Source organism: Silene latifolia, chromosome 8 (assembly GCF_048544455.1).
Source record: "Silene latifolia isolate original U9 population chromosome 8, ASM4854445v1, whole genome shotgun sequence".
Lineage (NCBI taxonomy): Eukaryota > Viridiplantae > Streptophyta > Magnoliopsida > Caryophyllales > Caryophyllaceae > Silene > Silene latifolia.
Window position 1 is genome coordinate 24,921,680 of NC_133533.1, and position 11,385 is coordinate 24,933,064.

Below are 11,385 nucleotides of genomic sequence, written 5' to 3' on the forward strand. Positions count from 1 at the left end.
ACATCATCCTAGCATTTGTCATACTTTACATACAGTTGACAAAAACTCTTCTTCTGTTGCGATAATTGATGTTCCCGACAGCCCTACAATAGAGGAGATTGTTAATCGTCCTAGAGTTCGCCGCACTTCGTGTAGCCTCCTAAAAACCTCCTCTTATACTTTGTTGATTGATGTTCCTGACAGCCCTATTGAAGATTGGATTGTTGATCCACCTTGTAACTGGCCACGCATTAAACAGATTGTGAGGGACAAACATGACATTGTTAGGGCCACCTTAGGAACAAGCTATGCAGAAGTGCCACCGATAGAAATTCTTGCTCATTTAACTGAAACACCTATTCAAACATCATATCAAACAGACCAAGTTTTCAACAAACCACCCACTTCTGCTAGCAAACACATAGCGGCTCTTCGTAAAGTGAGAAAATTGATTGCTGAGAGGAATAAGGATGCACCTACAAACGCTGCTGTGTCATTCGGTTTAGGTGTCTTCCCGGAAGATGAGAACTCTCCTGTTTATGCAGCAACAGAGCGGGGTAAAAAAAAAGAAACTGTCTGCTGATCGTCCACCTTTATATCCGAAAACAGGGAATCAATATCATTTTAGTAGGAGTCCTTCCGGTGAACCTCTCCTTGATGCTATTGACGACACGAATCCCTTTATACCTTTAACATCAATGCAACATCAGATTTCAAATTATGTGTTCACTGGACAGGGCTCTGTGAATAACGCTTGGAATTACATACAGAAGTTTTAATATTTTATATTCATTTACATAGTTCATCTTTACATATCTGCTGCTAATCATAATTCTATTACTGTTTGTGTGCTGCAATACGTTATTTGAGTTCAAAAATAATGTCCTTGGTTGGGATCAACTGTTGTCATTAAAACCGTATTACTATATCTCAAGCTTTGTCATAGATTCTTAGTCGGCATATCTAAACTACAAAGAAAAGGATGGGAATCCAACCAATCCCACACGATTCTTTTTTAGTACACTTACATATGTAAGTTTGGTCATTGTTTTCATGTATTTCAGTTTACTATTTCCAACATTTTCACATTACTAAAATTTTATCTTCATTGTGCAGTTGTTATTAATGAAGAACACAGGTGCTTCTATTGATGATCATCGTTACAAACCTTTCAAGCGTCGCATCAAAGTAGAATTAAATGAGTTTGAGCTGATTGATCTACCATCCATTGAACTAGTCAGTCCCTCACTTCATTTAATAATTGAAATTAAATTCAGTATTACTGTAGTAGTGTATTTGAATAGAAGTCAGTGAATGTACTGTCAAAGTTTTCAAAATGTGCTATTACTTCACATGAAATTAACCTTTACCTGTCAGTGACCTTACTATTATTTCTTTCCCTGATGCTAGTTCTTCTTCCCTATTGCACTTGAGAATCATTTTCTGTTGTACGTTTTCGACCTGCCAAGGAAATGTCTCATGATTCTTGACAATTGCATTAGAAGGGGGAGTGTCTTAGAAGAGTATGGTGATAGTGTACTTGAACTGGTAAATTTACATTCTCCTCAAATATGAATTGTTTTCTTTCACTCGCATTGGTAAATTCATGTACATTATGGTTCATCTCGTCTAATTTTTATTATTGTGTTACAGGGTGATGCTTTTGCACGGTTTTTGGGTGAAAATCAATCAACTATGGAAAAAAGTAATATAGTAATGGGCATGGATCCTACAATAGCAATGCTTCCATGGAGAAATAACAAAAATATTTTTGACTGTGTATTTACACCATGAGGCACATGGAAACATTTAAGGGAATAGCCAGTTGGGACTGTGGACTGTCCAATATTGATGTGAGTTTTACATTTCAATTGTAACTTATTTAGATCAACCAAACCAATGTTATATTGCTCGTTATTAAATTCTAATTTCATTTTTTTTTGCTGATGAGATCGTTGACAATGCTGAGATTCAAGTATCTATGCACGCTAATAACATTTGAGCATAACAAACATCGTAACAGCGTTATTAGACATGCCTTAGCGTGTCATTGACACTCACAAATAGTTCCTGAATATGATTTATTAGTTTTCTTTTGTGCTGTCGACATATCTGGCGTTAGTTGATGTCTATTGGGTTTGCTGTATTGATAATGTAAATTTGATCTTTGGCGTATGTACACCAAAGTTGTACTGGATGTGCATTCATCCCAAGCTACTTGTTATAATGTTCATTCTATAATGATCAATTGTCCATTTTAAGGAAAACAAATGTACACCAAAATCGATGATGTTCTTGCTTTAATATGAGAATGTTCATTTTAAGGAAAACAAATTTACATCTTGTGTAACTTTCCCGCTTTAGGATCTCACAATTGATACAATTAATTTATATCGTGCGTGGTCGGATTGCAAAGTGGATAACAAAAAAATATACTCCGTATACACTAATATTTAAACAAATCATATGAGAAGAGGGCAGAAAAGAGAAGGGAATGAAATAACAATATTCGAAAATTGAGTAAATATGTACAATTAGTATTTTAACTAGGTTAGATCCCGTGCTAAAGCACGGCATTTTATAGGTTTGGTTATTTAGATTTGTTGAAAATTAATTATATACTTAAATTAACTATTGTTTTAATTTAAGTTATAAATCTACTGAATAATAATAATAATAATAATAATAATAATAATAATAATAATAATAATAATAATAATAATAATAATAATAATAATAATAATAATAATAATAATAATAATAATAATAATAATAATAATAATAATAATAATAATAATAATAATAATAATAATAATAATAATAATAATAATAATAATAATAATAATAATAATAATAATAATAATAATAATAATAATAATAATAATAATAATAATAATAATAGGTAAAAAACAGGATGATTACTATCATTATTTGATACTTCAATTATCTTTGTCTTAACGTAAATCTAGGGTGGACTTAATAATACCTATGGTGGAAGTATAGCCAATTTATGTTCAATTATAACACACAATTAGGTGTAAATCTAAAATAGATAAAAGGAATACTTCTTTCAAACCAACTTTACAAAGAAAATACTTCTTTCAACTACGGAGTATTAGGTAACTTCTCCATAAATTTTGATTATACTCCACCTTTGTTTTCAATACTTCTTCATTGCCAGGTAATCACGTTCATTTACTAACTTGTCCTGAATTTCGTCCATTGTTTTGGTGTATTTCTTAAGTATTTATATTTGGTTGATTTAAATCAATGACAAAATCAGCTGAAAATCCTGCCCCTTTTGTTGGTTACATTTTCATCGTTTTCAATTTAATGGGATGTACATGTTAAGTTTGCTAAACATTTGCAAATAATCTCTAACTGTCCTCAAGGGATAAAAACAATATACATTTGGTTTAGATTTGTTATTTATTGATTAAAATTGTGTGAGATTTACGTGTGTTGGGGTAATTGGGGCAAATAGGAAAATTGTGTACAACATATGAAATAGAAGTAATAGGTAAATTAAAATACTAATTGTACAAATTTACATAATTTCGAATATTGCTCACAGTGTTCATCATTCAAGTAATAGTGTTTTTAAAGTTTACAGTATGATGTTCTAAATATTATCGTTCAATGAACATTTTGGGATAACCATTCTTAATCTGTCTACAGAGGAAAACATGTCATTATTTTGCTTGGGATTCGTAACATATTCTGAAGAGGAAGACAGAAAATAATTCATTGAACATCATCTTGACGCAAAGAAGACAATGCTAGGATGGCTATTTAATGGGAAGGACGCCATAATTGCAGGGGTGGAGGACAACCATGCAAAAAATACAGTACTACAAGATGAAACTTACATGCTACAAATCTTTCAAAAAGTTAATCAAGCTGACAAACATAACATGGAAGCAGTATGCAAGTGTTAGGCTAAGATGTTTATCTTACACAATGAGGAAGCCCGTTTAAGAGAGGAATATGAAAGGAGATTACAGACAAGCATTTCATTTGGGGTTAGAACGACTACCAGGGATAATGTAGTGGTTTTCCGAAGGTGTCTTTGTTACTTGACAGACAACTCTTAACAAGGAGGACATTGCACCTATTTCAATATCATTTGGCACCCGAGTTAGGAAACCTTGTTGTTGTAGACGGTGAAGAAGAAGATTTTGACTTTATCCCGACATCAATTTTCCGACCAGCGATCGAACTTGCTTTTATTCTATTAAATCAAACCGAGTAATATATATAAACAGCTGAGGTACATTTGAATATAAGTTTTATATTTATCTCATACCCCTTGTACCTACTGTTGATTTTCAATGTCCATTCAGAATATAAGAATATAAGTACATTCTCTTATTTGTTAATAATATTTCATTATATTGACGTAGTACCTTTTGTAATTTTTGGATTTTCGATACATCATGAAAAGAATTGTCCCATCACTGTAATTACAATGTCCATTACGTGCATTAACAATGTACCATTTAAATTAAATAATATAAATTAATGCATCTAATAATCACACTCTCACATGCAAATTGTAATTAATTCAAGTGAAAAGACAACACTATTCATGATGATTTGATTTACAATTAAACTTAATTTAATTATATGAGACATGTGTCAAATGACAGTTGAAAATTAAGGCATGTGAAAAGATAAATAATACTACACTCATAAATTGTAATTTCTCCTATTCTTATCTAGAGTAGTTTAAATATAAAACTCACTATAAATACTTATCTAAACTAGTGTGCTAATTACAAAATCTAAGGAATAATCATAGAAAACGTCTCCACTCCCTTAAAAAGGTACTCAAATTTATGGTTTTTTTTTTCTTATTATTTTTTCTCTGCAAAAGAAATGCATATCTTTATGTAAATAAGTATATTGAATATTATTGCAACAATAATGCAGTAATCGAATTCTAATATGCTCTACAAAGATTGGTAATTTATTTCATACAAATAAAGGTTCATATATAATGTATTCCTGCCAATGTCCATTGTCATGCCTTTAAAGGAACATTTATTTTATTGCTAATGTTCATAGAAAATATTGTTGTCCATTTTGATATAGCATATATAAAATGTATTGAATGTTAATGACAGTAAATGACATAATACTATTTCATTAATATTACAAATACTTACAAAAGCCATTCAAGACTGTTTCATAATCAGTTTAAATATAAAACTCACTATAAATACTTGTCTAAACTAGTGTCTCATTACAAATCTATGGAATAATCATAGAAAACGTCTTCACTCCCTTGAAAAGGTGCTCTGGTTTCTGGTTTTTTTTTTTTGTTCTTATTATTTTTTCCCTGCAAAAGAAATGCATATCTTTACGTAAATAGTAGCCTATATAACATTCTGATTATTTCATTTATAAGTATTATTTGATTAATCAGTATGTTTTTTTATCTTGCGAAAAGAAATATATACTTTAGTTCCCAAACGAATTAAAAGTTGCTTCAGGTCTGAAAATCAAACTGCATTTGTGGCTGGAACATTTTGCCAAAATTAAGTATAGTAGATATTTCAATCTGGCAACGTGCTTAATATTTGCAGTAGAAGATTATTTTACCTTTTGCTGTAATCTGTTTTCACAATAACATTGTTTGCCATTTGCATGATTATACTATTTCAAAGCCCACGTTAATTTGTTTTACCCTATAGTATGGCCTTAAATATGATTGAAGTTGATACTTCCCATAATGCCTTAAGTTTATTGTCACTCTTTTTAAAATACGTTTATTTTTTTCCTGAACCAGAATATGAGTTCCGTTACCGATTTGCAAATAATGTCGGATATCAAGCAAAAACTCGCTGACGTTGAGTATGATCTCGCTGAAATGAAACGCGGAAGAGATTCACTGGATCAACATCTTATTAAGGTGCTTGGTAAAAATGGAGTATTAGAAGAACATCAGGAAGAGCTATACGAGAAAGTGGACATAGCTGAAGTGAATGCAAAGTCACTACAACAGAGGCTGGACATTGCTGAAGCGCAGATGAAGTTTATCACGGCTGAAAGAGACACCATAGCCCGGCAAGTTGAAGCTAATAGACGAAAATAATACACAGATGCTGACATGGACCGTCAGTATCTCACCGCTGTCACAGTGGTACGAGACTCATATGCTCTTGTTGATCGTGAAAATACTATACCTTGGCCAGCAATCGTGAAGGCTATGGAATTAATGGACGGTTACAAAATGTCTAAGGGAGGACTTGCTAGAGGGTGAGAGCAGTGTTCATGCTTCTGTTTGCAGTAAACCCAGAAAGGGTTAAGAACTTTGATGTTAATTTATGTATAATTATAATTTGCAGTTAAATTTAGAAATATATACGTTTTCATTTACTATTATTGTCAGAACATATTTGCAGTTAATTATCAATGTTTATTTGAATCTAAATTATTATCATGTACCTAAGCTTTAACGTTTTAGAATTGACCATTTCTAATTTAAAGCCAGTTACAAGAGTGATCGACTATAATGTACCTTCAACATTTTACAAATGTCCATATTATTATGTAACGATGTACCAAAGCTTTAAACCCGTATTTCTTCCTCAGATTATCCTCTTAAAATAAAGGAATGGGTTTAGGGTTGGATTAGGCGGATCCGCGGTAGCGGTCTGCCTAATCCAACCCTAAATCCTTTCCCGTCCCGTTTTAGGATACCCGCCCCCCTAGTTTTAATCCCGTTCCCAAAAAGGGTTCACTCGACCCCTCTAGGGTGTCTTTTTGTCTTACCGCCTTCGAATGAGAAGCAAGGGAAAGGTTTTAGGATTGGATTAGGCGGATCCGTGATAGCGGTCCACCTAATCAAACCCTAAACTCTTTCCCGTCCCGTTTTAGGATACTCGGCCCCCCAAAAAGGGTTCACTCGGCCCCTCTAGGGTGTCTTTTTGTCTTGCCGCCTTCGAATGACAAGCAAGGGAAAGGGTTTAGGGTTGGATTAGGCGGATCCGCGGTAGCGGTCCGCCTAATCAAACACTAAACCCTTTCCCGTCCCATTTTAGGATACCCGGCCCCCCAAAAAGGGTTCACTCGGCCCCTCTAGGGTGTCTTTTTGTCTTGCCGCCTTCGAATGAGAAGCAAGGGAATGGGTATAGGGTTGGATTAGGCGGATCCGCGGTAGCGGATCCGCGGTAGCGGTCCGCCTAATCCAACCCTAAACCCGTTCCCGTCTCGTTTTAGGATACCTGACCTCGTAGTTTTAATCCCGTTTTAGCAACATACTTCATTTTATCATTATTACAAATATTTACAAAGCCATTTAAGGCTTAAAAAAGAAAGAATAAGGAAAACAAACATAAAAAAGCAAGTAACAACTAAATAAAAACTAAGATTATAACATAAGAAAGGGTTCACTTACCGCTCTATTATTTATTGGGTTATGATAAATAGAACTCATTGGGTTGTATTTAAGCAACTAAAAGAGGAAATAAATAGTTAATATATACATTAATTGTATTGATTTATGTGTAATTTACTCTCTAATTTCTGAACTAATGCCAAATATGGAAGGGTATTAAATGTTTTAATACAACCCACTGGGTTGTATTTATCATTTCCCTTATTTTTAACACTTACAGTACACTAGTAACTACTACTAACTACCTACAAGAAAAAAGAAATAGTAAAAAAGTAAAAGTAGTAACCAGTTTTTAGCTCAGTCGTTTCACAATACCTGTATAGACGTTGTCATAGGAGAATTTGTGAATTGTTAAATCTTCTTGAAGTTACGCCCAATTTCGTCCGTTATACTAAGATATTTTCTTTTCAGTTTCGTTTATTCTCTATCATAATTCTAATATAATGTTTAATTTGGATCACTTAATTGTTCAACAGCAGTATAATTTTGATGTTTTGATTTTAGATATTTATACTGCTTCACTGTTAAAAATACATTCGGATTAATGTGCCTGAATTATTGTTTCTACATTTAGAAATACATTCGCATTGTTCTTCCCCAATTTTAGATCTCTGAAGTATTCTTTCTACATTTACTTTCTAGTTTCTGTTAATTTTGTATTTTAAATTGAACGTAATAATATATTATTCATTCAGCTTTAAATTAATGTGCCGTTTGTTTTAAATATAGAAATTGTTCTGAATCATCTAAAAGTACATTATCTTTGTGAGTAATGTACATTTCCTAAAATTAGGTAACTGGTGATTATCTCTACTTGTCAATTTTGTATTTTCAATTGAACGTAATAATATAATATACATTCAGCGTAAATTAATGTGTCGTTTGTTTTTAATATAGAAATTGTTCTGAATCATCTAAAAGTACATTATCTTTGTGATTAATGTACATTTCCTAAAATTAGGTAACTGCTGATTATGTTTACTTGTTAATTTTGTGTTTTCAATTGAACGTAATAATATAATGTACATTCAGCTTAAATTAATGTGCCGTTTGTTTTAAATATAGAAATTGTTCTGAATCATCTAAAAGTACATTATCTTTGTGACTAATGTACATTTCCTAAAATTAGGTAATCTATTTGATTATCTCTACTTGTTTTGTAATTTCATTTTATAATTACAGACTATGGAGCAGGAAGATAAAAAATCTCAAAAGCGAAGAAAAGTTACTTTTATTTTTCCACCAGCTGAAAGTTACACTGATGGTAAAAATGAGCGTTCTCCATTTACAAGAAAGCGTAAATCAGCTACTATTAACAGTAAATCTAAGTGTATACAATCTTTCGCAAAGAAGATAAATGAAGAAAGTGACGATGATCTTGCAGTTAAGAAACAAATTGTTTCTGTTAATAAACAAATTGTTACTGCGAAGAAACAAAGTCCTCCAAAGGGTAAAGTAAGTAATATGATGGTATTGGGTTCCAAGTGTAAGCAGAAGTTTGATTTCTCTTCGTTGAAAAGTGCATATACGAGAATGTATCCTACAGGAATAGTTGAGGTAGTTGAACGTTTGTCATACGAACAGTGGTGCGCGCAAGAAGAGATTGGATTTAGTGGGCTGTTTTGGTTAAGAGTTCGTTCCATTCATTTAAAGCTTGGAGTCTTTGGTTAATTAAGCGGTATAACCCATACCAAAACGTATTGATCTTCTTGATGGTGAGAAGCTGTTCTTGAAGGTTTCTGATGTAAGATCAACATTTGGATTTCCAATAGGCCCTAAAACAGTTGAATTATCCAAAACTCATACTGAATCAGAACAGTTTTAAGAGTTTTATGCCAAATGGAAACAACAATTTGGTATAAAAGATGGACAAGGTCCACTCAAAATGCTTGAGAATTGGTTGATAAATCATGATCATGGTGGTGATGAATTCAAGGTTAACTTTGGTGTTTTTGTTGTTTCTTTACTAATAAGAAACACCCAAAAGCCTTTGGTTAATCATCATGTTTTGAAATCGTTGATGAATGTTGATGAAATCAAAGATTACAATTGGTGTTCCTTTTTGTTAAAAAGTCTCCAAGAAAGCAAGATTGAGTGGGTGGAACAGGAGACTCACTTCGGCGGGCCACTGTTGTTTTTGGAGGTAAGAAGTCTCAAAAAATATATTTGAAGTTCATAAATTAATTTAACATTGCAAGGTACGTTTTCATTCTCTTCTAATTAATTATCTTTTTTTTTTTGCAGCTCATCTAAGTTGATCGCGTTGTTCATGTGGAACGAAAAGTTGAAAGAGATTATTATACGTTGGTAGGTTGGACTAGTAGTTTGTTATCATCCAAAGAGAAGGATGAGATGAAAAGCGGTATGTTTGGAAATGGTAAGTTGGAAGCACCAATGGAGGAGGTGGTTGACAATACAGTTATCGAATCTGTCTATGGAACAAAGGACTACACCGAGGAGTATATTCTTGATCTTGCTAAATGTATAACTAGTTTAGCTCAGAACATATCATCTGTTAAGGCTAAGTTAGAAAATGGAGCATCAATAATTAAGGAGAACAAGACTGCTAAGAAGCTCTGTGATCATGCATTTAGTTTACTCAATTTGTCAAATGAGCACAGCTCCCCTGATAATGAAAGTTCTTTTGGTACTAATGTTGCTTGATGCGTGTCTATAATATGATGTTTTACATCTTTATTTCCACGCATTTTATGTCCATCATTGGTAGTTTATTCTATTATTTGCCCCATTTCGTCCACTTCCGCCTTTTTTGTGTAATATTGCAGAAATGTGAAGAATCCAGCGGAAATCGAGCCGAATCCGTCCCTAAGTGCTTGGCATAGGATTTGACATGAAGATTTGACTCGGGAAATGAACTTGGTGCGCGTAGCAAGGCCTGGAAGATAGATTTGCGAGAGTTTCAGAAGCGGATTACCAGCTAACTTGGTCTATAGATTGACCTACATGGTCTATAAACTGTCAGAATGCTGAACAGTTGACTGCAGGAAGAAGAGCCAGTCGATCGACTGAGGTCCATGGTCGATCGACCACATGAGCTGACTACAAGTTTTATGTTAAGTCAGAAGCTTCTGATATTCTCGACCTTTAGTCGATCGACTGGCTGACTTGGTCGATCGACCACTTATGCAATCTGACGAGAATTAAAAGATTTTAACCTAAGCCCATTTGTAATTAGGTTTGGAGAAGGGAGTTACGTGACATTTATATATAACGTATCTCCTTCCTACTGCTTTATTGATTCAGATTCATTATCACATACCTAGTTTATACATTTCAGTTTTAGATTTTTCATCAGTAAGTCTACAGTTTTCATTAGTTTTTCAATAAAGTTCCTCTTTTGCATCCGGATTCGTTTCTTGCCTTCTTTATTTCTGGTAATTCTTGTTCTAAATTTTAGTTTGCTTTTATTCCTTCTTTATAGATTAGAATTGATTAGTTAGAATCCCTAAGCCCTAATTCTTTCTTTTATGCGGTTTTATTGTTCATTTAATTTAGTTATGAATTCTGTTGTTTTCATCTTTAGTTTCGTTATCGTTATTAATTCCAGTATGAGTAGCTAAATCTCCCATGCTAAGATGTGAGGGGATCCGTAGCGTAGATGGCGTAGTTTACGTAACCTTGATTCGGGTCATGGTCGATCGATTGTGCCAATTGGTCGATCGACTGGCCTCGTGTTAGATTGGCACTATTTCAGTTTATTAATTGCAATATTTGACAAAATCGAATGCATGCGACTAGTTAAGTGCCTAGTATTTGACCAACCCACAAGATCGAGAGATAGGGGAGGGAAAATAGATTAATAAATTGAGACGACTAAATTGCTAAGATCGAAAGATAAGTAATTTAGGCTTTAGGAATCACTATTCAGGGCGAGAGCTAGTTTTAGTGAGACTTAGGGACTAGTAGCATAGGCCGAAAGGAGCTACTAGTTAACTCAGACCGAGAGGACCTGTTATTTGCCCATCTTACATGATTATTTCAGA